General features: G+C 34.5%; 1 long non-coding RNA gene across 2 annotated transcripts; it reads left to right on the top strand.

The window, feature by feature from the left end:
* LOC102166515 lies at positions 1-25170 on the top strand. Of its 2 annotated transcripts, none has more exons than XR_002336175.1 (4): positions 1-39; positions 15835-16008; positions 24638-24679; positions 24777-25170. It is a non-coding gene; the product is annotated as an uncharacterized LOC102166515 (long non-coding RNA). The 2 variants fall into 2 exon arrangements; XR_002336174.1 differs by lacking the exon at positions 1-39 and adding an exon at positions 5050-5150.

The following is a 26965-nucleotide window of genomic DNA, read 5'->3' as shown; positions in this document are numbered from 1 at the left end:
CCTGTGTCCATTGGTGGACGAGTGAACAAAGAAGATGTGGTATGTAAATACAATAGCCATAAATAAGAATGAAATATTTGCAACAACATGGTTGACCTTGAGGGTATTATGCTTCGTGAAATAAATCAGACTGAGAAAGCCAAATACAAGATGATTCACTTCTACATGGAATCTAAGAAGCAAGCAAGTGAATTAAAACAAAGCCAAACCATAGTCACAGATTCCGGTAACAGAATGGAGGTTGCTAAATCAGGGGAAAGATTTGTGTGACGTGTGAAATGGGTGAAGTGTATCATGATATACAAACTTCTAGCCATAAAATAAACAAGTCTTGATATAATATACAGCATAGAAACTGTAGTTAATAATATTGCATTGCCTATTTTGTCACCTTGTAAGTTGACAGAAGGCAATTAGGCTTATTGTGGTGAACTTTTCACCATATATACAAATAGAAATCATTATACTGTATACCTGAAACTAATAAAAAGTTATATGTCAATTATACCTCAATTTTAAAGACAAAAAAAATTTTCAACTTTACCTTTATTCTTTGGTGCACTTTCTTGTATGATATTGATCCAAACTTATGATTTTTATTATTTAATTCTGCCTAAATTTCTTTTAACATTCCTTGTAAGTCAGATCTGCTAGTTATGATTTTTCTTTATCTCTTTTGTGTGTTTATTTGAGAAAGATTTCATTTCTCTTTCACTTAAATAATTTCCCTAGATATAAATTTCTACTTTGGTGTTTTATTTCCTTCCTCAACATTTTAAAAATTCCACTCCTCTTTGGTTTGCATGTTTTCTGCTGAGAAGTCAGCTGTAATGCTCATCCTTGTTCAGCTGTAGGTGTGGTGTATCCCCTGTCTCCAGCTACCTTTACGATTCTTTCTCTGGTTTGGGGTCTGCAGTTTGTCATAGACCTGGGCCTGGATCTATTGGTAATTCTCTTTTTTGGTGTCCTCTGATCTCTCGTGTGTGTGGTTTCTTTCCGTGATTAATTTTGGGACATTATCATCATGCCTACTTTAAATACTGTTTTCTCTGTTGCATTTTCTCTTTCATCTCCTTTGCTATTCCAGTTATACATGTGACACTTTTTGATATGGTCTTGGCTGTTCCTGGATGTTGCGGGATTTTTTATGATTTTTTTCTCTTTGCATTTCAGTTGGGATGTTTGTATTGATCTCCCTCCAGGTTCACTGATTATTTCCCTTGCTGTCTTGAATTTACAAACAAGTTTGCCAAAGATTTTCCTCATTTTTTATTCTTTAGAAGCAAACATTTTCTTACAGTTTTGATTCCTTTTCTTGGATTACCACTTTGTTCTGGACATGCCATCTAATTTTTTTTCATCAATGCCCTTAATATATTCATCAGTTATTTGAAATTCCTTGCCTGATAATTCCAACATCTGCCATATTGAGTCTCATTCTTATAATGCTTTGACTCTTTAGAGTGCATTTTATCTTGCCTGTAGGTATGTCTTCTAATGTTTTGTGGAAAGGAAGACGTGTTTTGGAAAACAAGAACTGAGGTAAATAGGACTTTGTGAATATTTATGCTAATCTGGCCAGTAAGTAGACTGTGTTTAAAATTTGTTGTAAAGATACCGTAAGCTTCAAGTTCAGTTAGTGTACTTTTTTTTTTCCCTTGAATCTTCCCTTGTTCTCTTCAGCTAGAATCTGTTAGAGATCTTTTGATTTTTTTGTCTCTTGTATTACTCTGGAGCCCTTCCTGTTTGATTATAAAGTGTTAGAGAATTCTATAACCTTATGATTAAATCTCAAGTTTTGTGTACCTGTTTCTTGGGGTTGTGCTTACATTCCTTTTCTAGGTGCAAAGCTATCGTTTTTATCCCTGCCTTGGGCTGTAGTCTTAAAAATATATTATCTTGTAGTCCTATGCCTAGTTGGCAATGTTTTCTTCCTTAAGGCAGCAAAAATGGAGGAGGCTAAACTGGGGAAAGTTTTCTTCCTCCGCATGGAATAAGATTTTGCACTTAGGCAAAGTGATTGTCTCTGGAGAGAAGGTCTGTGTTATGGAGAAGACCCAGGTAGATTTTACAATGGCCAGGACAAGGGACATTTTTGGATCCTCCCTGTGACAGCCTTCTGGAATTCCCTGAAAGAAATGTTAATGAGGTACCTAGGCCCCTAAGATTGGAGCCTCCAAGGATTTTGCATTCTTTGCTAGTTTATACTCAGCCTTTAGTAATTTCTCAGAATTACCACTTAATAATTTCTACCTGTTTATGGCTCCAGAGGCTTGCTCTTCTGTAATCAGATTTTGACTGTAACCTTCTGGATGAACCTCTCTCTCTATGGTTTGCGGCAGGGTTTGCACTGCAACCCTAATTCTCTAATGGGCCAGGAAAAGTCACTGATTTTCAATTTGCCAAGAATTTCTTGTTTCAAAAATGGAAGTTTTGTTATTCAAGGTCTTTATACATCGGAGTTGAAAATAGAAGTACTCTCATTTTTCTTTTATCTAAGATATGCTTGTGGCAAAGCTGGTGGTACTAACATCCTAAAAATATGTACCCAAAGAGCAGTATTAAAAAGTATATTTGAGGTCAATACTGGAGGCCAGTTTTATTCTAGACTTTGAAATAAAAACATAACTTATTCAGAAAATTAGAAAGGAAAGTATATTACTGGAAGACAAACATAAGGATAAAAGAATAAAGAATATTTGAGTGTAATGCCTTTTATTAACATTTCTTTCATAGAAGGTCATTTATTTTCTGTCTATAATTGCAAACTTCTACCTTGAAAGAAATGGATATGGCTTCCTGTAAGATAACTGTTATCTCGAAGGACTGTAGAAATTGTGATAATCTATTCCCTATGCTAGTTGTCATATTACCTTAATAATATGATAATATATGGATATTTTTATTTCTAAAAATCAAATAAGATGTCCATTTAAAATTTCTGTAACCTTATACTAACATACAAGTCTACTAGCTTATACTTAATGTATTTCACATAACTTATGCTGGGTGTTAGAATGGTAAGTGTAAATTATTTATCTTTATCTGTTTACCTATCATCTTTTATATATGGGTCTGGATTCTTCTTTCCTAATTAAATACTGTGGAGCTTGAGGGGATAACTCTTAGGGCAATTGTTCTTGACTAAACATTTTCAATTTTATTTATTCAGACACAGTTTTTCTTAGGTCCTCTTGGGTCTGTGCTCTTGATTGCTCTCTGCTCTACTTAGCAGGCCAGACATTTGACTTTTAAATACTAAAGTACTACTCTGTTGCAGACTGTGAATGAATTTGTGCAGCTTATTGAATGCCACAGCGGTAGGCTGTGACATTATCTTTTGTGGGTACCATACTTTGAGTAGACAATTATTTAATTAAAATTTGTTTATTTTAAAATAGAAAATGTAAGAAATGACATCAGCTAATTATGTTACAAATCAAGTCTACAGACGTTTTGTAATAACGTACACATGTATGTATTAGGCACATCACAGTTACCCTCAGTGGCACTTTGGGTTCCTGTGACTTATCATGTTGAAACCCACTATTAACTGTAATAACTGTGGGACTTGCATTAACTCCATTTTATAGATAAGGAGTATAAGGTTCAATGGTACAGCTAAATTGCTCAAAGTCATAAGGCAAACAAGTGGTGGACCCATGATCTGTGATTCACACTCAAAAACCATAATTCAAGAACCCCCATTTTCACCGTGACTCGCTACCTTCCCCCGATCCTTCTCTCATAATGTCCCTTTGGAAACATATAGGAGAGTAACTTACAGCATAATATTTTGCTGGTCAATTTTATGGCAAATTTGGTGCCATGTTTTTTGTACAGTGACACTCTCAGGAGCTATTATGTCTCCTAAGACCATTTGCCCCTATATTAAATGGCTTCTATCCTCTGTAGAATTATGAGACTAATTCCTGGCCTAATTTTTTTAGAACTTTCTGAGACTTTGCTGGAATAAATCACTTGCTTAATGTTGCCCATGGAAGTGTTTCCTACGGAACACTTATCCCAAAGAAATGCTCTGCCATAAATAAGTAAATAAAGAAGACATCACCCTCATATGGAATAATAAGTATAGGTTTTAATTTACATTTTATGATAACATCTGTAAATATTCTCTACCCTCCTTACATTTTGCCAAATAGTCTATTTTTCTACTCTTTAAGGAAATTATAATATCTCCTACATGCAGTCTCACGGATGTGCTAATTCCCAATACAGTTAATGCCTCTGTACCTCTCCTTGAGTTCAGGCTTTGCATGAGAAATAACTGCTTTTCTGAATTTCGGTTTTAAAATTTCCATGTATTTTTCATATTACATACATATGTATTTTTAAACAATATATATTATTGCTTTTTCATGTTTATATGCCATTGAGATAATGCTGATTATATTATCTGCAGTTATGTCACTATAACATGAGATCCAATTGAATGGATATATGATGTTTATTCACCTATTTTCACAGAGGGATAGAATTCCCTTGTGTTAATATGTCAAGTATATTTCTCTGTCCTCAAGGTAATGGATATTTAAGTCATTGCATTTTTAAATATGAAAACAACTGTGCTCTAAATAATGCTTTACAGTTTCTTTGGGAATATGTACAAAGTTCTTTGATTTATATTTCGAAAAGATAGATTGCCCATCGTCTGTTTTATTACTAGTTGCAAACATGTCTTTTCAAAATATTCGTTACCAATTTAAGGAATCTTTCACAACTTGGCTGTTCTCCATCCCACTTTCTCTCTCTCTCTTTTTTTTTTTTTTCCCCATGGAGGTATCTACCAGTCCACCAAGAGTATATTCATCTAATTTCAGCCACAGAGTAAGTTAGTTGAAGGAACCATGACAGAATAAGTGTTTTTGCATAAGTAATTCATGGTCGATTCACACATGAACCACTTCTTCCAATACTGTCTTCATTGCCCTAATGTTGGTATTTTGATCCCCACTTAAAACTCTGAAATTTTACTATTTAAATTACTTAGGGCAAGGACCATTTTTTTTTTTTTTTTTTTTTGTGCAGCACCTTCAAACTCCGGCAACTATCATCCGGAGCGTATGAGATTTCTATTTTCCATATCCTTGGCACCTCTTTATGTCAAGCATTTGAATGTTTGTCCATTTGTGAGTATCTCATTGTAGATTTAATCAGTAATTTCCAGGTTACTTGTGAGTTTGAGGATTTCTGTTATAGTTTTAATATACGTAGGTTGTTTTCTTTTTTTTTTTTTTTTTGCATTTGTGGAACTATGTACTTTGAATACTAGTCTTTTGTTAAATTTATTGGTGCATTTTTTTTTACAGCCTTTCATTTTTCTTATTTTATCATGTATTTTGTAGAACAAAAGACCTTTAAAGTTGAATCAAAATTTATAAACTTTTTATTGTGTTTATGTTTGCCTTAACACATATATACCAACTCTAGTATTACAAATACATTCCCTTATATTTCCTCAGAAATTTTAAGTATTTTATTTCCAACTTCAGTTCTAAACTCCATAATATGTTTTGCATATGGTAGAGATAGGTATCCTTTTTAAAATTAATGAGCAGATGGTCTAGCTCCATTTAGTTAATAATTTCTTCTACCAATCTTCTCTGCAGTGTCATTCCTCAAATTCCCACATGTTGTGGGTTTGTTTGATTTTTTTAATTAAATTGAGTTATTCTTATCATAACCCAATATGACATTATCTTAAAAATTACACCTTTATAAAAATCCTCAATAGCTATGAAGCTATTCCTCATAATTCATTCTTATTCAACACTATGTCATCTATTCTGCAGTTTTTTGAAACCACAAAAATTTTATGGTCAATATTTGTTTTCACACACTCACGGAACCAATTAGGAATTTATTTTGAAGTTAAAGGATGTATTTACTAATTCAGTGAAAAATAGTATTTATCTTATCTCTTTGAAATGCTATAGCTGTTTATTCTTTCAACTGTTTGTAATGTCTTTCAGGAGGTCCTATAATTTCCTCCATAACATTATTACATATTTTTTTTTCTGATGGTTTCCTAAGATAGCCTGTATTTTTTTGTCTAAAAATTTTTGTAAATTACATTAATTTTTTTTTTGCTGCAATATAGTAAAGTAATTGATTTTTAATATTGGCCTGAGATCTAGCAACCTAGTAAAGGCACTTATAAATTCTAGTTTCAGGTTTCTTTTGAGTGAGCATTTTTTATGAAAAGTTCATTGTCATTCATTCATTTTTCATCAGAATAACTGTTCTATTTTATTGTATATTTAGGAGTGCCAATATAATGTCAATTTTTCAATTTTTATTTAAATGGAATTGTGAACTTATATAATTGAAGATCTGTACATGGAAATCCTATAAGAACTGAATAGAGATAAATCACCTGTATGTTAAACTTAATTTCTTGGCTTGAAGTTTTGCACCCTACACATGTGAAATAAACTGAAATCTAATATCCTCAGGAGAGCAGACCTAAAATTATGTATCATTAATAGAAGCTCATTCTTTCATTGCAAATCTGCACATTACATGGGCTGAGTTTTCTCCTACTCCTCATCTAGCTATTAAAACACGTGTGTATAATAAATAGTTTGGCAGCTATTTCAAGGACAGTTATGACTTACTGACAATATATCCCTTTACACTAAGCTTGTTTTCCTTTTTCAGTGGGTAAGAATTACAGTTATTTCTTTTGAAATCTCAACTCTACTGCCTTAGAGTGTTTGACTGTGGAATGCAGGGGTTGTGGGTCACAGGAGAACCATGTAAACCTAGTGATATTGTCTCCTTTCATGTGTCGAAACTCATTTTGGGTTACTTTACACCACCTTCATAGTCTTGTGTTTTATGGCCTGGTATTGGCACAAAAACAGATGTATGGATCGATGAACAGGATAAGTAGCTCAAAAATAAATGACACACCTACAGTCAATTAACCTTCAACAAAGAATATACAATGGGGAACAGACATTCTCTCAGCAGGTGGTTTTGGGAAATTTGCACAGATGCGTGTAAACAATGAAGTTAGAACACACCTCACACCATACACAAAAATAAACTCAAAATGTCATAAAAACATGACACCGTAAAACTTGGTAAAGGAGCTCAAAGGCAAAACATTCTCTGATAAAAAACATTCCTGTGTTTTCCTAGGTCAGTCTCCCAAGGCAATAGAAATAAAAACAAAAGTAAACAAATGGGACTTAAGGCAAACTTACAAGTATTTGCAGAGCAAAGGAAACCATAAACAAAACAAAAGGTCAACCTGCAGAATGGCAGAAAAGATTTGCCAGCAGTGTTACCAACAAGAGCTTAATTTCCAAAATAGACAATAGTTCATACAACTCAACAACAAAAAAACAAACACCCCAATCAAAAAATGGGCAGATGACCTTAATAGACATTGCTTCAAAGAAGACATACAGATAGCCAACATGCACATGAAAGATGCTCACCATCACTTATTATTTGGGAAATGCAAGTCAAAACTGCAATGAGGTACCACTTCACACTGGTCAGAATGGCCATCTTTAAAAATGTCTATAAATAAAAAATATGAAGAGGATGTGGGCAAAAGGGAACCTACTACACCGTTGGTGGGGATGTAAGTTCATACAATTACCATGGAAAACATTATGGAATTTCCTTCAAAAACTAGAGTTATCTTGTGATTGAGCAATCCCACTCCTTGGCATATATCCAGACGAAACCATAATTCAAAAAGATACATGTACCCCTTCTGTTCAGAGCAACACTATGTAAAATAGCCAAGAAGTGTAAATAACCTAAATGTCTACCAACAGATAAATGGATAAAGAAGATATGGTGCAAATATATCAAATATTTTTAAAATATATATCAAATATATATCATATATAAGTAATATAAACAATATATTAATATATCAATACATAATATAATATATAATATATATAAATATCTACAATATATAGACATGTATATATAAATACTAAGTGGATATATAGATTATATATATTATAGATATAGACAAATGTTAGATTTAATATATTAAATAGATATTAATATACAATATATAAATGTGTACGTATATAGCAAATATATATCACATGTATCAAATATCAAAGATATGGTACAAATATATCAAATATATTTATGGAAATACTGCTCAGTGATAAAATAGAAAGAAATAATGTGATTTCTGCAACATGGATGCTTACAAAGTGAAGTAAAGCAGAGAGAGGCAATCATAAGGCAAGCACTTACACATGGAATCTAAAATATGAAACAGAAACAGAATAATGGACATAGAGACCAGAGTTGTGGTTGCCGAGGGGTGGAGGTTGGAAGAGGGGTGGAGTGGAAGATTGATAACAGACAGAAGCTATTGTATATAAATGGATAAACAACAGTGTCCTACTGTATAGCACAGGGAACTATATTTGTTATCTATGATAAACCATAATGAAAAAAATATTTTAAAAAGCATGTTTATGGAGTTCCCATTGTGGCGCAGTAGTTAACGAATCTGACTAGGAACCATGAGGTTGCAGGTTCGATCCCTGCCCTTGCTCAGTGGGTTAAGGATCCGGCGTTGCCGTGAGCTGTGGTGTCGGTTGCAGACGCGGCTCGGATCCTGCATTGCTGTGGCTCTGGCGTAGGCTGGTGGCTACAGCTCCGATTCAACCCCTAGCCTGGGAACCTCCATATGCCGCGGGAGCGGCCCAAAGAAATAGCAAAAAGACAAAAAAAAAAAAAACAAAAACAAAAAAAACAAAACTGCTTGTGGAATATTAGGCAAAAGTAGAATATTTATTTTGTGTATTACATTTTTGGAGAAGTTCTTATCTATTTTTGTTTATCTGTCTTGATGGAGTACATAACAATACTCTGTTGCATTATTTCTGTTGCAATTTGGTCAAAGTTATTGGCCTTATTATCACTCATCTATTGTGAGTATGAACATTTATATCAAGAAAGATTTGTGTTCCATATTTGGCCTTTGTAAAAATAGTTTTCCCTTATTCTTTAACTATTTGAATCTTTTCAGTATTTTCTTAATATTTAGGTCCTTGGTTTAATAAATGTGTGGTTGACAGAAATCAGGTAAAAAGTCCACAAATTTTATGACAGGTAACATATTCAGTCAATCTTAGAACATAACATTTTTATGTTTATTTTTGGCAAGTTTTTGTTCCTGAAACTCATATTTTCACTAGTTTGTGATTTGATGACAGCAAAAAGGAATTGCCAGGGTAATTGCCACCATGAATTACTTGAATGGTTATCATTTAAGTAATTTTCAGTTTTCTCAGATGTTCAAGAGGTTAGCTTCATTGATCTGTTCTTCAAAGTTTTAACAGAACTCATGAGATGACTAGGGCTCATTCTCTATTTTTTAAAAAAAAGTAAACCTACATATTAGAATGCATAGTAGAGCCCATTGCAAGGATTGCCCAGGAAACGGCTTTAAAGGTGCCCTGAGGAGTTGTTGCCCCAGCCTGAAGTTGACCTTCTCTACTTTGGAAAGCACTCATGGAGCGGTGGGATCTTTGTAACTTCTGTAGCACTACTCATGGGTGAGGGCTGATGTGTCTTCTTTTGTTTAGATGCCATAGAACTTTCTTCTACTATTACTTTCAATCGTAGCCTGCCAGTTTGTGCTCCTTAAGTCTGCTCCCGAGCTTTACCACGGGAGACTCCAGCTTACGTGATTATATAGACAAAATAAGCCAGCCTCATTTCAGCAACAAGCATAATTCCTTTGGGGTTTGTTGCTGTTGTGTTTTTTAACTCACAATGCATTTCTAGTTTTTTTTGGGGGGGGTCTTCTTTTTTTTTGTCTTTTCTAGGGTCGCTCCCGCAGTATATGGAGGTTCCCAGGCTAGGGGTTGAATCGAAGCTGTAGCCTCCAGCCTACGCCAGAGCCACAGCAACTCGGGATCCAAGCTGCGTCTGCACCTACACCACAGCTCACGGCAATGCCGTATCCTTAACCCACTGAGCAAGGCCAGGGATCAACCTGCAACGTCATGGTTCCTAGTCAGATTGTTAACCACTGAGCCATGACAGGAACTCCCCCAAAAGCCTTTGTTTTAATTGGTGCATGAGAACATTTGGGATCTGAATATTATTGTCTTTTTCTGAGGCTAAACATGTATTATTCTTATTACAATCTGGAAGAATAACTATTAATAAATATTAGCAACCTTTTTATTCTTAAAATCATTCCGAATAGAATACCATGAAAGTAGAGTGCTTTTTTCTTTTGAGTATTCTGGACACATGGCTTTTGTTTTGTTTCATTTTGGCAGGTTTTGCTAATTTCATTTTAATAGAGTGAACTTTATCAGCACCTGACCAGTCGGAGGTCAAGCAGCTGTGTCTTTTAGATAGCAAAAGATTTTGTAAAGTTTTACACAGTCTTTCTTCATGGCAATAAATAAGTCATTTCCTTATTTGGAAGTGTTGTGCTCTCCTAACTCCAGGTAGGAATCAGTGATTTTCCTGAGGAGCCCAGGTTCCTTTAAGAGGAAAATAATGTCAGGAATAAAAATCAAAGTATGAGGGATAAATATCGGTTTAACTGGGGTGGCGAGGCTTCCAAGCCACTGTAATGAATAGAACTAGAAGGATATTAATTAATAACAATATTTGTCTCCAATATTAGATTTTAACACCTCTTCAGTTTCTAATCCAAAATGCAAATTCTAATCTAATTTTAAAAGGTTGAATCCTAGCCAAGCTAACATATTAATCTGTAAATCTAACAAGTACAAGTTAATAAACCTGAATGATAGATAATAAGATACAGTAGTGTATACAGTTTTTGACTATTATGGAACCCAGTTATCAACTTTGTATCAAAGATCACTGTTTGTAGAGCTTTTAAGTGTAACTTTACTCAGCCCCAAAAGGAAGTTTTTTACCATCCTTTTATCTTTCTGAGTATCCAGATGCTATGTCTGGGGTCATAGTATAATGAGGTATATTAACTCATAGAAAGTAATATGCTTAATTTACAGAATGTTAAGGCTTTTAAACTTAGTTTTAAAACTTGTAAAATCAATTATATGCATAATAAGAAACTATGATAATTATATTCTTTACGACTTTCTCCAATTATAGTCAATATGTTTACAAATATAAAATATCTGGTTTGACTCATGCTGTAACAATGTAGCTTCAAATTTTTTCTATTAAGGTCCAAAGTTTTCATTGGCTGAGGATATATAAGTCTAAGAAATACTTCACCTATAAAAATTATCTAAAAGAGGTGTAGTTTACCTCTAGAACCAGAGAAAATATTCAGTATATCAATAAAATAATGGAAGCATGTAAACAGACGTATTTTTTATCTTTGCGGAATCAACATTTCATATAAAACGTTTTAAAATTATCGTTATTTCTAGAGTATATGGTACATTTTTTAGTTTCCCTGATTACTTCAGTATATTTTATGTCAACATTTTATTAGGTGAAGTCCAGATTTCATATAGACATGTCAGAATATATAAAACATGTACAAATTCACATAAGAGCATCATAAAATAAATGTTGCTATTAAAAGATAAAGAAAATTAAATCTTTAAAAGCAAAACTGCAAAAAGTTGAATTGAAATAATTTTGTAAGTTCACATAATATAAAACACCTCCTGAATTTCGTCAGAATCTGCGTATATCAGTCTTCACCTCATTAAGGTAAAGACTAAATTGTCTGTAAGCCCTGTTTACATTTAAATATCCTTAAATGTGATTTTAGGAAATAATAACTTACCTGATTTTCAAAGATAGAAAAATTATAAAATTCATAATTTTATTTATTTTAGCTCCTTTGCAACCTTAAAATCCCTTACCTATTTTTAACAGTATTTAGGAGACACAAGACAAAAACTGAAAAATTTAAATTACGCTTTTAACAGTTGGCTTGTAACGGTCTCCCTTCTCATTAACTCTGTAACTCTTTTGGATGAATTCAATTCAATTTTTTTTGCTCCATCTTTATTGAGATATTATTGACAATAACATTGCGTAACTTTAGGTGATTCTTTGGTGTATGTATATATTGTGAAATTATTACCACCATTGTCACCAAGCTCATACTCCTTGCCAAACAACAGGCCAGCTCATCAGGGGTGAGTTGTTGGAGCAGGGAAGAGAGACTCTCTTTGGAAAGCTAGCAGCTCGGGAAGGTGGTGGACTCTTGTCGCACAGCAGATCTTACCCAGGCTAGAATCCAGGCTTCTGATATAGAAGAAGGAGGGAGAGGTGAAGAGATAAAGTTCAAAAAAAAGGCGATAAATTGTTTCATGTATTTCCTGAGGGTTTGTGTTAACTTCTTTCCTGCAGCCATTCACGGGTGGGTCTGGTCAGGGTGTTTCCTAGGAGCTAAACACATGTAGTTTAGATGAAGCTCAGGCATGGGAGGCAGGCTTCCTGGACATGGACCATTATGTATACTTCAAGCTGTAGGCAGCATCCCTGGAGTGATTAATTTGTAACAAAAGCCATAGAATATGAAGGTTAAAGAAACAGATCCACTTTGGGGTCAGATTTGTTCTTCCCTATTAACCCAAGAAAACAATATATCTATTTCACATAGTTACCGTGTGTTTGTGTGTTGTGTGTCTGTAGTAAGAATACTTCATATCTCCTGTCTTAGTAAATTTCAAGTATGAATTCCTTTTTTTTTTTTTTTTTTTTTTTTTTTTTTTTTTTTTTTTTACTGAAAAGCTTTAATTGCTTTAAAACAAGCATTTCTCAAAATAGTCTTCACAGCCCACTCCTATCAGACTTAGCTTTTACATCAACTAAAAGTACTCGTTTCTTGGCTCTTTTGCAGTTCACTGAAGCAGGAACAACCAGGGATTGGATCATCTGAATTGCGTGTTCAACAAGCTTTCTGTATTATTACAGTCCACATAAAAATTTGCCGGGGAAACACTAAATATTTCAGCATGTTCTACTTCAAAGCGCTGTGATTTTAACTGCAAATTTCAAGTAATCCTTCTTGGAAAAATAAAGGCTCAAATAATGCTTTGTCTGCACACACACAAAAAAAACATGAGATAGTGTTTTCAGTGCTAATTCTGCATGAACTTATTTAAAATCCATATGTAAGATTTATATTTAAGATTTAGTACTTTATGATCTTTTTGTTTACTAAATAACTATTTTAGATATAGTTAAGTTTCTTTTTTTTTTTTTTTTTTTTAACCCCCATGCCTGTTCCAGTTCCCTATATCCTCCTGGAACATCTTTTTTTTTTTTATAATTTGTTTTTATTTTCCCACTGTACAGCAAGGGGGTCAGGTTATACTTTCATGTATACATTACAATTACATTTTTTCCCCCCCATTTGTTCTGTTGCAGCATGAGTATCTAGACAGTTCTCAATGCTATTCAGCAGGATCTCCTTGTAAATCTATTCTAAGTTGTGTCTGATAAGCCCAAGCTCCCGATCCCTCCCACTCCCTCCCCCTCCCATCAGGCAGCCACAAGTCTCTTCTCCAAGTCCATGATTTTCTTTTCTGAGGAGATGTTCATTTGTGCTGGATATTAGATTCCAGTTATAAGTGATATCATATGGTATTTGTCTTTGTCTTTCTGGCTCATTTCACTCAGGATGAGATTCTCTAGTTCCATCCATGTTGCTGCAAATGGCATTATGTCGTCCTTTTTTATGGCTGAGTAGTATTCCATTGTGTATATATACCACCTCTTCCGAATCCAATCATCTGTCGATGGACATTTGGGTTGTTTCCATGTCCTGGCTATTGTGAATAGTGCTACAATGAACATGCGGGTGCACGTGTCTCTTTTAAGTAGAGTTTTGTCCGGATAGATGCCCAAGAGTGGGATTACGGGGTCATATGGAAGTTCTATGTATAGATTTCTAAGGTATCTCCAAACTGTTCTCCATAGTGGCTGTACCAGTTTACATTCCCACCAACAGTGCAGGAGGTTCCCTTTTCTCCACAGCCCCTCCAGCACTTATTTGTGGATTTATTAATGATGGCCATTCTGACTGGTGTGAGGTGATATCTCATGGTAGTTTTGATTTGCATTTCTCTTATAATCAGCGATGTTGAGCATTTTTTCATGTGTTTGTTGGCCATCTGTTAGATATAGTTAAGTTTCTTATAAAGTATTTAGTGTCCTGTTTTCATTTTTTTCCATAATTGTTTTTAAATATATATGTTTCAGAAACACCTATAGTTGGTTTTAATAGCCTGGCTTCTAGGTTCAATAATTTTAATACCAAAATTTTGCCTTAATTCTTAATTATAAAACCTAGAGAATTTTTTATTTCTCTTTAGGGTACTTAGTTTTTAAAAAATTTAAAAATATTGTGTAGTTAAAAAAGATTATCTGTGATAGAAATGTAATCAAACACTTCTATTATTTACTTTATTACATTTAAAATTTTCCCTGCATCTCTCTTCCTTATTTTAACTACTCCTTTCCTTTTTTGTATAAAACAACTATGCTGAATTTTATATTTATGAGTTGTTTGCTTTTTATTTTTTAATTAATTTATTTTTTTCTGTGCCTGGAGCATGCAGAAGTTCCTGGGCCAGGGATCAAACCTGCGCCACAGCGGTGACAACACCAGATCCTTTACTGCTAGTCTACTAGGGAACTCCTCTTTTGCTTTATAAACACTTATCCCATATGTTTGTATCATTATACATTATATATAGTCCAATTTTTAAGTGTAGTCTCTTTTAACATCTAAAGATATTTTAGATTTTCTAGATAGTAATTCATAGTTTTTAAATAACAAAAATTTTGTTTCATTTTCTCTGTTCCTTTATATCTGAATAGTACTTACCTTATTACACTGGATAGAATACCCAATACAATGTGAATTTAAAAATTCTTAGAGTATCTTGTAACATTAAGAATGGTTTTATTTTTTTTATAACCAAGTATGGTTTTTGCTATATAATTTTGAAGATATATATGACCAATTTAATAATGTTTCTTCCCATTGCCACTTTGGTAGGCAGTTTTATAATAAATAATTGCTAGTATATTCAAACATTAATTTTGCTTCTGTTAAAAATTTATAAATATTTTCTTTAACCTGTTAAAATGGGGGTTTCATTATATTGATTTTTCATGTTAACCAATTCTGCATCCTTTAATCAGAAAAAATGATGTTACAGTATTATCCCTTTTAAAATGCATTAGTAGATTTAGTTTGCTACCAGCTTAATTAAGGGATACTCAATTCTAAATATGAAAAAAAAATGTGGCGCATTATCACTTAAATGTGAAATTTAAAACAATGCAAGAAGCTAGTGGATATAACTAAAAAAAAGCAGACTCATGGGAACAGAGACCAAACCAGTGATTGCCAGTGGGGAGAAGGAAGGGAGGAGGGCAATGTCAGGGTAAGACATTAAGAGCTACAAACTATTGTGTATAAGCTAAGCTACAGCAATATAACCTTTAAAAATTATGAATCACTGTATCATACACCTGTAACTTCTGTAATAGGGAACATCAACTGTATTTGAAATTGAAAACTAACATTTTAAAAAAGAAACAATAGCTTACAAATATTGCTTTCCTATACCAATCTTGATAGATACCATGTTTAGCTTATACTTGCTTGTAAGTTTCATTGATGTTCTCTTCTTTTCTCAACTCTGAAATTATTAAGCTGAATAACAGTCCTCTCAGATACTCAGGTCCTACTCCCTAGAAACAGTGAATGTTGCCTTAGATGGCAAAAGGAACTTAGCAGATGTGTTACAAGTCAGGATCTTGACATAGGTTATCTTGGGTTATTCAGGTGAGTCTTAAATGTAATAACAAGTATCCTTATTATAGGGAGCCAGGAAGATACTTAACTAGATAAGAGAAGGAACAGTGGTGACAGATCAGAGACTGGAATATTGTGGTCACAAGCTAAGGACTGCTGGCAGCCGTTGGAACCAGAGGAGTGGATTTTTTCCTGGAGCCCCAAGAAGGAACCAGCCCTGTTGAGACCGTCATTCTAACACAGTAAGACTCACTTTTAATTCTTGGGCTCTAAGATGTTAAGAGGATGAAATTCTGTTATGTTTGTTACTGTAATATATTACAGCAGCAATAGGAAACATATAAACTTATACACATATGTATATTTTGTGTGCATGTGCATGCACATGTGTAGGCAGGGATACACTAAGTGTTTCAAAAACTTGTAAAAGGGTGTGGAGTTTTTTGTTTCTTTATGTCGCACACTCAGTTTCTTCTATATATAGTGTGTTCTATCAATAATGATTTTTCTTCTGTGATGTGTTCTCACTGTACTTAATAGACTTTAAATTTCTGCTTCTATATTGGGCCAATTTCCACATAATCTATTTTGATGTTATAGTGTTAAGGGCAGAAAATGTTTAAATCATACATCATCCTCGGGAGGAAAACATTGTCATTATTAAGGTCGTCAAACACTGCCAACTGATGGCCGAAATGCATGGCTTCTATCTAGGGGACAAAGCTAAATTACACTTATCAGCCTCTCTTAACGTTAAATATTGCCATGTGCCATAGTTGCATGCAATTAAGTGTAAGCAGAGTTCTGAGTGTTAAATCCATCCTGGACCATAGTGTATCAACCTGCAGACATTTCTTGCCTTTCCCATATGACAGCTAAACATGAAGTCTCAGGATACGTTGATAGCCAAATTCCTGACACGGAAAAGACTGCGTAAAGCAGGGTTCTCGAATGCCCGTGTGGAGTGGAATACTCTGACTTTTAAATTGCAGCCAGCCAGAAAATTCCATCCTGAAATAGTGCATGAATGAGAAATAAACATTCATTGAGTTTAGCCACTGATACACAGTCACTTGTCAAGAATTTATGTTATGTTAATTTTCATGTCTGCTCTTAATTTTTAAGAATATGTTTTACCTAAAAGTCTATATTTTATTTATATGTTTAAATAAGTTATATATATATTTTTAATATTTTGTATCTTTGAATTCTTTGGGGAATTTTTGGTAGGATTCTGTTGTAGGCTCTATTTGCTCTGATTCATGGTGCAGTGTTCCCTTGTGTATTTTGTTATTTTTGGATGTAACATCAGTTTCTTGGAAAGTATTAAATAGAAATCATTTGACTCCTGAAAGAAAGATAAGTTCATTTTGAAGAAAAATAATTCTTTAATGTTTATAATATCTTAGGAAATTACTGGTGAGGGACTAGGTTCCATGAGTATTTTCATGTTTCTTCAGTCAGGACTTTCTGAACAAAAATTCCTTTCAGCTTTGTTTAAAGAATATTATAATGGTGTCAACAAAAATTAATCAGTTAAGCTAAGAATTGTGAAATTTTATTTGAGCCAAATTTCGGGATTGTAACACAAGAAGAGCATCTCAGAAAGCTCCAACAACTGTTCTGCCTGTTAGAAGTCAAAGCACAATCCTGATATTGATGATATGCTGTCAGTGTGTAGGTTTTCTGCTTTTGGTTGTTTTAGGATTAAAAAAATCAAAAATGTAATAAAAAAAAAGAAGTCAAAGCACAGTTATGCATAAATAACTTTTTTGAGCCAGAGAGCTGGACATTAAATAAGATGTTTTTGACAGTTTACGCAGTCCAGGTCTAATATCTTGGCCTCTTACAAAATCAAGAAGGAATGTTTTCTACTAAGGAGTTGTCTTATTGATGCTAGGAGAATGTTACTTTATGGTTGAGCACGTATTTTGCTGGTGGGGGACGTTTGGTTGATACATAATGCAGATACACCGTCCACAGTAGGGGGTGAGGGTAGGCCAAAAGGCAGAGAAAATTCTTTCAACTTTTTTTTGTCTTGCCGTAACAATATGAATTTTATTTCATAATAGCAGGTATGTCTTGGAAGTAAGGATAGTGGCCTCAGTAGAGACCTGTTGATTGTATTTGTGTCCTCTCTGGAGCCATTTATTCCCATCACGAAAGGTAATTGATGGGAGTTATCTGTTGTGGCTCAGGGGGTTACAAAGCCCACTAGTATCTATGAGGATGTGGGTTGGATTCCTGACCTCACTCAGTGGGTTAAGGATCCAGCGTTGGTTGCCATGAGCTGCAGTGTAGGTCACACACATGGCTCAGATCTGGCTGTGTTGTGGCTGTGGTGTGGGCCGGCAGCTGTAGCTTGGATTCAGCTCCTAGCCTGGGAACTTCCAGTGTCACAGGTGTGGCACTAAAAAGCAGGGGAACAACAACAAAAATATATAATTGGGCTTGGGACCTTCTATTCTCTCCCCAGAGAGGATATGTTTATATTAGAAAGATAAAGACTCTCCTTGTCTTCTCGGCAGGAGAGGATAGGCAGCTATACCAGGTGTAAGATTCAAAATTTCAAGGTTCCTCTTCTCTGGCACAGAACCCTGTACACCCAGGTCACATCCGACTCTCACTGCAGGGTCCAGTGAGTGATCAAGGTATGAGTATGCTCTTCTTCAAGAGGTTTCATGTGTAATTAAGTCTCTGATTCAGAAATCTGTGTTTGCATCAGCATTTTATATATGTACATGTGTGTGTATGTTTAACCATTACTTGTACTGAACTATTTTTAAGTAAATTCTTTGCTTGGAGTACACTGAATTCATTCTGCAAATTCGTATGAGGGCTAGCTTCTGATCATTAATTTTTAGGGGCAATTTTTTTCCAACTCCACTGAGTACCAAATTAAGAGAAGCAATTTTCTAGAGCTCTGGAGCATAGGTTTACTCTTAATTCACCTTTATCTAGAAACTGGAATCCCAATTTAATGAGTATCTTATTTTATATTCTCCAGCTTTAGCGAAAATTCTCCTTTGTGTCCTATCCCCTCTATTCCTGGAATGTGTGAAAGCTAAAGCTCCCTTCATTTCTGTTGGTTAATACTCTCATTGCAAGTCATTTTTTACATGCTCCGCTGAATTTCCAGGGTTTCTTCCTCCATTTTTTTTTTTTTTTTTTCTTTTTAGGGTATCACCTGCGGCAGCATATGGAGGTTCCCAGGCTAGGAGTCTAATTGGAGCTGCAGCTGCTGGCCTTACACCACAACCACAGCCACACATGGTCTGAGCCGCATCTGTGACCTACACCACAGCTCACTGCAATGCTGGATCCCCAACCCTTGGAGCGAGGCCAGGGATCAAATGCACATCCTATGGACACTAGTTGGGTTCACTCCCACGGTGCCACCATGGGAACTCTCCCTCCATTTAGTTTCTGTCTTGTGTACACCCTGCTCTCTTGCCAGCTCTTTGCCTCCTTTAGGAAATTTTATTTTCCAGACATCTAAGTTACTTTCAGTTGAAGCATTGCCTGACTGGCTGGTCTACCTCATTGACTGGAGAAGATAAGCCCCCTGAAGTCTTCTCATTCCTTTAATTTTAAAAAAATTGATAAATGAGTGTTTTGCATTTTAAAAATGTATGTGTGGAAGGGAGGCAAGAATGGTGGCTCTTGAGGGTAGAGCAGAACTAGACTGCAAGTTACTGTTGTGGGGATCTGTACCATCATACATTTGTCACAGCCCATGGCATCCACAGCACAAAAAGCAAAGACGGATGTCAACTCTTGAAATGTTCATAATCATAGAGAAATAGTGGCTTCTTAATTCCAGCGATTGGACCCCATGCGCGCAAGATATGAATAACAGGGCAAACTGGGAGGAGTGAGAAGAGGGATATGAAAACGCTGTTTTTACTGCTCAATTTTTTGTAATCCTAAGACGGTTCAAGAAATAAGTCTGCTAATGAAAATATTTTAAAGTGTGTCACCTTTTTCATGAAAAGGTCTCCATTGAACACTGTTGAAATGTGTGGACATGACTTAACTATCACTTCGTAGAAGGCAGGATCCGAGTGCCTCTGGCTCACTTTCTACGACTTTGATTGTTTTTAATTCTATTAATTAAATATTTAGAATTTAAGATTTCTGATTCTGAAGTTGGAAATCACTGAATAAAATTTAGCAGTTTATAAATAGTTATTTTCTTCGTATGGGTGAATCACTGCCTAATGAGATGCAGATCAGAGGTAGATTTTGTAGCACTTGACAAATTTACAAAAAACTGTTGTGCCTTATTATAAAGATAAATGTCTGACATGAGAGAAGAGAATGGACTTGGCAACTTAGAAATAAAAATACTTTTGAAGAACATTATTCATTTATTTACATTAACTTATATCAGAATACATAGTAAGTTAATTTAAAATATTTAAACTATGGAATGGAAATAAAAAACTCATAATTTAAGCTCTTAAATTATCAATTTTTAAAGTTGAAACCATATAAAATATTTTATTTGAATAATTTTTCAAATATGCAAACAAGTATCAAATTTTTCTTTAAAAATCATGTAATCAAAATAATCAAATTTGAGGTTTTCTGAACTTACAAAAATGATGTAATTCTTCAGTATGAACCCTTTCTATTAAGCATCAGTTTATATGAGAATAAAATAATTTGGATAACACAGTTTTTATTTATCTATTTTAAGCTCTAGAAACTTGAGTAATATAGCTTCCTAAAATGCATTGTTTGAGACTGAGAATTATATATATTTTGAATAAACACTTGGGTAACCTACTTATTTATGATTAAGCTGGAATCAAGATAAAAGTTTTAAAAATTGAAAGATCTTTTTCTTACAGTAGATTTAACTAAGTGAAATTGGAAAAGAGTGGGTAGTTTAACAGACGGCCTCCATTATGGTTCATTCTTTAAGGCAATAAAGGTCAAAATTAGATCAATTTTATCAGAGCAAAGTACTAATTTAAAAAAATTACATTCAATTGTCTACATCTAAAAAGATGGTGCTCTTCCAAGGATACTGGTAAATGAAGCTAGACTGATAGAGAATTTAATCACCCTTTGATAAATTGCAAATCCCTTTCCTACGCCTTACTTACAAGTTGTCCTTTTTCTGCATAATGTCTTGAAAGCTGAATGAGACCTAATTGACTAAACATTGCATCGACATAACTGCTTTTCAAATGCGAAGGGCATAATAATATTTTATTGTTCTTGATTCAAAGCCTATTGAATGTTAAAACCTGGTCACAGTGTTTTCCAGTGAAAGGTTTTAATTTTTGTAATTTATTTTTTCTCCGTAAATTTACATTAGTTGCATATGAGTAAGTTTAAGAACTGTGATTTATGCCCACAGGTTTCTCTCTTCCTATGTGGAGTATTTAATATTGCCAGAGAAAACAGAAGGTTATAAATTAGGTCTGTAGTTTATACGGAGTTCATAAACTAAGAACACAGTAAAAAACATGATGGATACTCGAATTCAAGGAAGCAGTTTTGCAAACTACACTCCAGAATCTGATTTATAGATAAAAATGTTTCACCGGTAATTCTGGACTGTCATTTAGAAGTACCTGCATAACAACACACATGAGCTTTATTCTTTGAGATTTTAATTATTTTATGAAATTTATTACTAGTTCATTGTGTATGAAAATTTTTCTCAACAGGTAAATCTTTTAATCTAATGTTTTTAAAGGATATAAGCTTAATAAGATTTTATCTGAAATGATAACTCCATCTTTCCTCCTAACCCCAGATCACATGACTAATTCATCACAGAGGTATCGTTTTTGCTATTGATGTATACATACTTTATTGATCTGTGTCCTGATGTATATTTTAGTGTCTTTTGATTACACAGGCTGAGTTGTGCACTGATATTATTTCAAGTCTCATAATGATATTTAAATGCCCCTCGGTAACATTGGAGTTAGTTGTTATCTTCTTAGAAAACACAATTATTTTGAAGGGTTAACTACAGCTGCAGAAGATAATATTATATTACTATTTACATATTGTTAATAATAATGTTGATTTTGGAGATGATTTTGATAGCTATAACAGGTAATTTAACATTATGAACGTTTAGAGATTACTATTATGAAATGGTTTTTTTCGGTGTCTGTAAGGTGTTATTTCCTTCAGCTACTCTGTTTGATCCATTTTATCCGTGAGGAAACCATAGTGTGGGGATGGCAAGTTTTCAGAGCAAGTCAAACCCTCCACCACATCCCAGTAAGCACACCACTACCCCGTCTGCTTAAACTGGGCAGCGGTGATGCTTCTTCGCTGACTATTTTACAATGCCAAACTCTTGCTGTTGTTTTATAGTCTCAACATTTCTTGGAGATAATTGGGAGCTAAATATCTTAGAAAAGGAGCCAGATTCTTAACATTTTCAAGGAAAACCATTCAGAAAGAGGCAAAATTGTGTAATAAAAATCCGTGTAGTTATCATCCCGATTCGGCAGTAATCGTCTCATGGCACATCTTGCCTCGTCTATATGGATAGCCAACCCCTATTATTTTCAAGCTGATTTCAGATACCGTCTTATTTCATCCACATGTTTCATCTACTGTGTCTCTCCTATCTCTGTTTATCTTTTATCTATAATATGAACACAATGCACATCACCCTGTGAAAACATTTAATTCCTAGTAACTTTAATTTCACATATCCATTCAGTGTGGAAAATACTACTACATATACTAATATACATATACACTCACATATACATATGTGGTATATAGTATACACACATAATACATGTTATATGATGTGCACGTATGTGTGTTATATAAATATATAGTACATGTAATATGCATGTACATGATGTACATTATGCATATAATGTAATGTGTAAACATGTATCATATTGTGTATATGATATACATATGTATGTATATGTATGTGTGTATATGTATATTATGTGTATATGTGTATATAATATACACATGGGTATATATGTGTATGAATGTATGTGTGCACGTGTATATGTATGAGTATATATATGTGTATTACATACATATGTATATTTTTTGAATCCAGACTCAAAAGATTCACACATATGAATGACTGACATATCTTATGACTCATTTAATCTAGAGATTCCTTTTCCATCCTTCCTTGTTTTGCTTTTTAGTAATTTTTTAAGAAACTGGGTTGGTTTTCCTATAGAATTCTCTAGGCTAACGATTTTTGTTCCCATCTGTGTAGTGCAGCTGTATTTCCATAAAAAAATTCTGAAAATGGTTAGTTAATACTTGAAGCATTGATTAAATTCAGGTTCAGAGGGAGAATGCTCAGATGACACGTGACATGCACGCACATCTCTTTTGCTGAATATCAGTAGCCATCAATGTTCAGCACTTGGATTCATTAATTTTTTAAGAAATTACAAAATTAATTACAATATTATCAATTTGTTAGCTGATATACATTAATAGAGTAACATCTTCTCATCACATTTTTAGTTACACTGATATTAGTTTATTAAGTTAAAACACAGAAAAAATTCCTGCTGTTTCCCTTTGCAGTTTTTAAAATAATGAGTTGATGCATTGGTGTCTTCAAAAGAAAAAAAATCAAATTCTGTGTGTTTGGGCCGTAGTCTGAACTACTCTAAAAATACTACCATAGGGAGTTTCCTTTGTGGCTCAGGGGTTAAAAACCCAACTAGGATCTGTGAGGATGCAAGTTTGATCACTGGCTTTGTTCAGTGGGTTAAGGATCCGCATTGCCGTGAGCTGTGGTGGAGGTCACAGGCGTGGCTCGGATCTGTCATTGTTGTGGCTGGGGCGTAGGCCGCCAGCTGTAGCTCTGATTGGACCCCTAGCCTGGGAACTTCTGTATGCAGCAGGTGCAGTCCTAAAAAAAAATTCCTGTAGATTGGTGGCTTAAACAACAAACATTATTTCTCACAGTTCTGGAGGCTGGAAAGCTCAAGATTAGAGTACTGGCAGGTCAGTATCTGGGGAGGCACTCTTCCTGGTTTGCAGAGGGCCGTCTTCTCCCTGTGTCACACGTGGCAGAAGTGGGTAGAAGAGCCCCGGGGTCTTCTGTATGAGTATTAACTCCATGCACGAATGCTCTGCTCTCAGACCTAATTATCCTCCTAAGGCTCCGCCTCCTAATAGCATCACATAAGGGTTAGGGTTTCTCCGTAAGAACTTGGGTGGGAGTGCAAAGTTTCAGTTCGTAACAGCGTGTACATGTATGTATACATTTATATACGTGTGTGTATGTTAAATATACATATATATACATATATACACACACACACATATTTATTTTGGGGTCTCCATCTATTGCCATCATTATTATCCCTTTATCCTTAATGGAGTTGTAATTACGCTATATTTGCCCATTGGGCATCATCTGCAAAAGGCCGAGCGTCTTTTTGTCTGGTGTTACGAGATGTTTCCATCTCAGGCTCATCTTGCGGACCTCCTGCCAAGGATTGAAATCAGCCATTTCTCCAATGAGGATTTTAAGAGGAAACAGTATTTAGAGGTCAGTAGTTTGGTGTTGCAAATGCTCCTGGCTTTGGCATACTCTTTCTTTTTAGGTTTTTTCATTCAAAGGGACGAAGTATATTTTTGCTCTTACTTTGTTTTTTAGTTTTAAGATAAACCACATTAGGAATTAATACTGATATTCTTAGTTCATATTCAGGACTGGAGGGTCTTTTCTCAGATGTTTCTGTCTATGTCTTTAAGGTAGAGAAAAAGCAAATAGAACCTATAGACAAATAAAGGTATGAATTATGTTGTTTCTCATCAGAAATCATGCCTCATATCCACTAAGCCCTGCCTTCTGGTATTCAAGCTCTTGTATGATTTCCTCCCCTTCAGCTGGACCCTTGCCTTGTTGCTGACCAGTAGAATCTGACCAAGGTAATAGGGTGTCACTCCTGTGATGATTTTACCTTGTATAGACTTCATCTTGCTAGCACACTCACTCTAGCGTCTCTCCGTTGCTGATTTTCCAAAGTGTCCTGCTACAAATCTTAAATCTGCACGGAAGTTAACTCTAACAGCATGAAGGACCTTGGAACCTGACCCCTTTTCAGTTGAACATCCAGATGAGAACTCAGACCTCATGTAGGCGTTAATTTCAGTTTTGTGAGACCAAAGCCAAGTTCTCAGTTAAACTTTGCCCAGACTCTGAATCACAGAATATGTGTATGATTTTAAATCACTAAGTTTGTGCTAATTTATTAAACACATTCTCTCATCTTTGTCTTTCCTTTCCTTTTTTTTTTAATGTCTACCAAATTTTACTCCAAGAACTTAGTAAGGAATTGGTTTTCTACGGGCAAAAACAATATTGTTCCTTGTGTTATAAATTATGCTGGTGTAAAAATATGTTTGTGATTGGTCCTGGGGCAGTTTTGGAAGGTCAGTTTGCATGTATTTAAGGTGTGACTTAGACAGTTGGGTGGAATCCTCTCTGCTGACATTGAGGAGAATAAAAATACAATAGAGAAGGTTTTTGGGGAAATGATCATGAAATTTTTGGAAAATTATCTCAAGAATATGTCCTTTTTTTTTTTTTTTTTTACTGCAGTTGGGACTATGGATTTTGGTTTCAACCCAACCTAGATTTATTCTCCACTCTCTAAATGGAAAAAATGAATAGCCTTGGGCCAATAACTTATGTAGTATTTAAGTCTCATTATATGCATACGTAAAATACAATGCTGGTTTCTACTTTACAGGAATAAAGTAGAGATTTAAAAATAAATAATACACATGGAATGGCTAGCATAATATCTGACACGAAAGAAGCTCTCAAAATATGCCATTATGTTTATGATTAATTATGATTTGCACTTTCGTTGTCTCCTAGTATGGGGAAGTTGTGCCTGAGTAACTGATGCTGTTGTCATCATCTGCTTTTCCAAACAACAGAGATTGAAAAATGTATGGCATTTCCAGAACAGTTGCAGCGATTTAAATAGTTTTTGCAAACACCGTAAGAATAGGCACTTCAAAAAATACACTTCCTCAAAAAGCCTTTTGTTACTGTTAGCTTTCCTATTGATCAAGTTATGTCAAACCTAGTGGCATAAAACAAAACCACTTTGAAAGAATCCTTGGGGACTTGTATTTTTCCAAAATGTGGCTATTTGACTTTTGCACCAAGGTAATAATAGGATACAATCATCTAATTTGGGAAATGTTCATATTCCTAGCACTGTTTCATGTGATTTCTGCTGCCAAGTAGAGAGATAATAAACACAGACTTTAGAAACTATCCCAGACTTCAGATCTCAGATCTAGAACTGACTAGGATATGACATTGGAAAACTATATTCTTGGTCCCCAGTTTCTTCCTCTATAAACTTGAAGGATGTTAGCATTATTTAAGTGGGTTGTTGTTGAAATTAATAAATCACTGCATATAAAGTCACATAGGAAGCATAAAGCTCGTGGCCCCACATAGCCCTCAGTAAGTGTGAATTTTCTTACCATTGTTAATGCTGGTTAACTCAACTGGGAATGTAGCTGGGAAAAACTTGAGCTGGAAATCAAATAGGGAAGAATTTAAGTTTGTATTGAGAACACTCTTTAAGGTAGTGCTATAATCATCCTTCCCTGACCCATTTGAGAGGCCTAAAAGGATATTACGTGGAATTTCCTTCTTGAATTGTTTGTAGGAAGATAAATTGAAATAAAATAGCAGTAAATTGCTGGTGAGGAGCTTAAGTGAAAATGGAGTAGGGGCCTGCTGGCTTCTTCCAACCAGGTGTACCAACACCTAAAAATCAGGAGGTTTTGCTTTTAAACCCAGTAGTTTTTTCAAGATATTAAGTTAACATTGTAGTCCTCTGGAAGAGGAAAGGGGTGTTTGTGGGAGGTTGTTATGCCTCCCATTTTTGATTCGTAGATATTCCCTTTCTCTACTGTTTACTCATGTATATAGAGGCAGAAAATACTTATAAACACTGAAGCTATTTCTCAGGTACTAGGATGGTGAAGAAGAACAGTGAAAGCAGTCATTATTTACAGATAATAAAATTATTAAAATAGAGTACCTCAAAAATCAATGAAAACAGTTTGATCATACAGTAATTCAGCTACAAGCACAATGGGAGTTAAACATATTAAAAAGCAAAGCATTGGCTTTTATGCATCAATAAATCCCAAGGAAAAGTATGATGAAAATTATCCCATCCA

This window comes from Sus scrofa, chromosome 10, assembly GCF_000003025.6.
Source record: "Sus scrofa isolate TJ Tabasco breed Duroc chromosome 10, Sscrofa11.1, whole genome shotgun sequence".
NCBI lineage: Eukaryota > Metazoa > Chordata > Mammalia > Artiodactyla > Suidae > Sus > Sus scrofa.
Note: the sequence above shows the minus strand (reverse complement) of the source record. Positions and strands in the feature narration are given on the sequence as shown.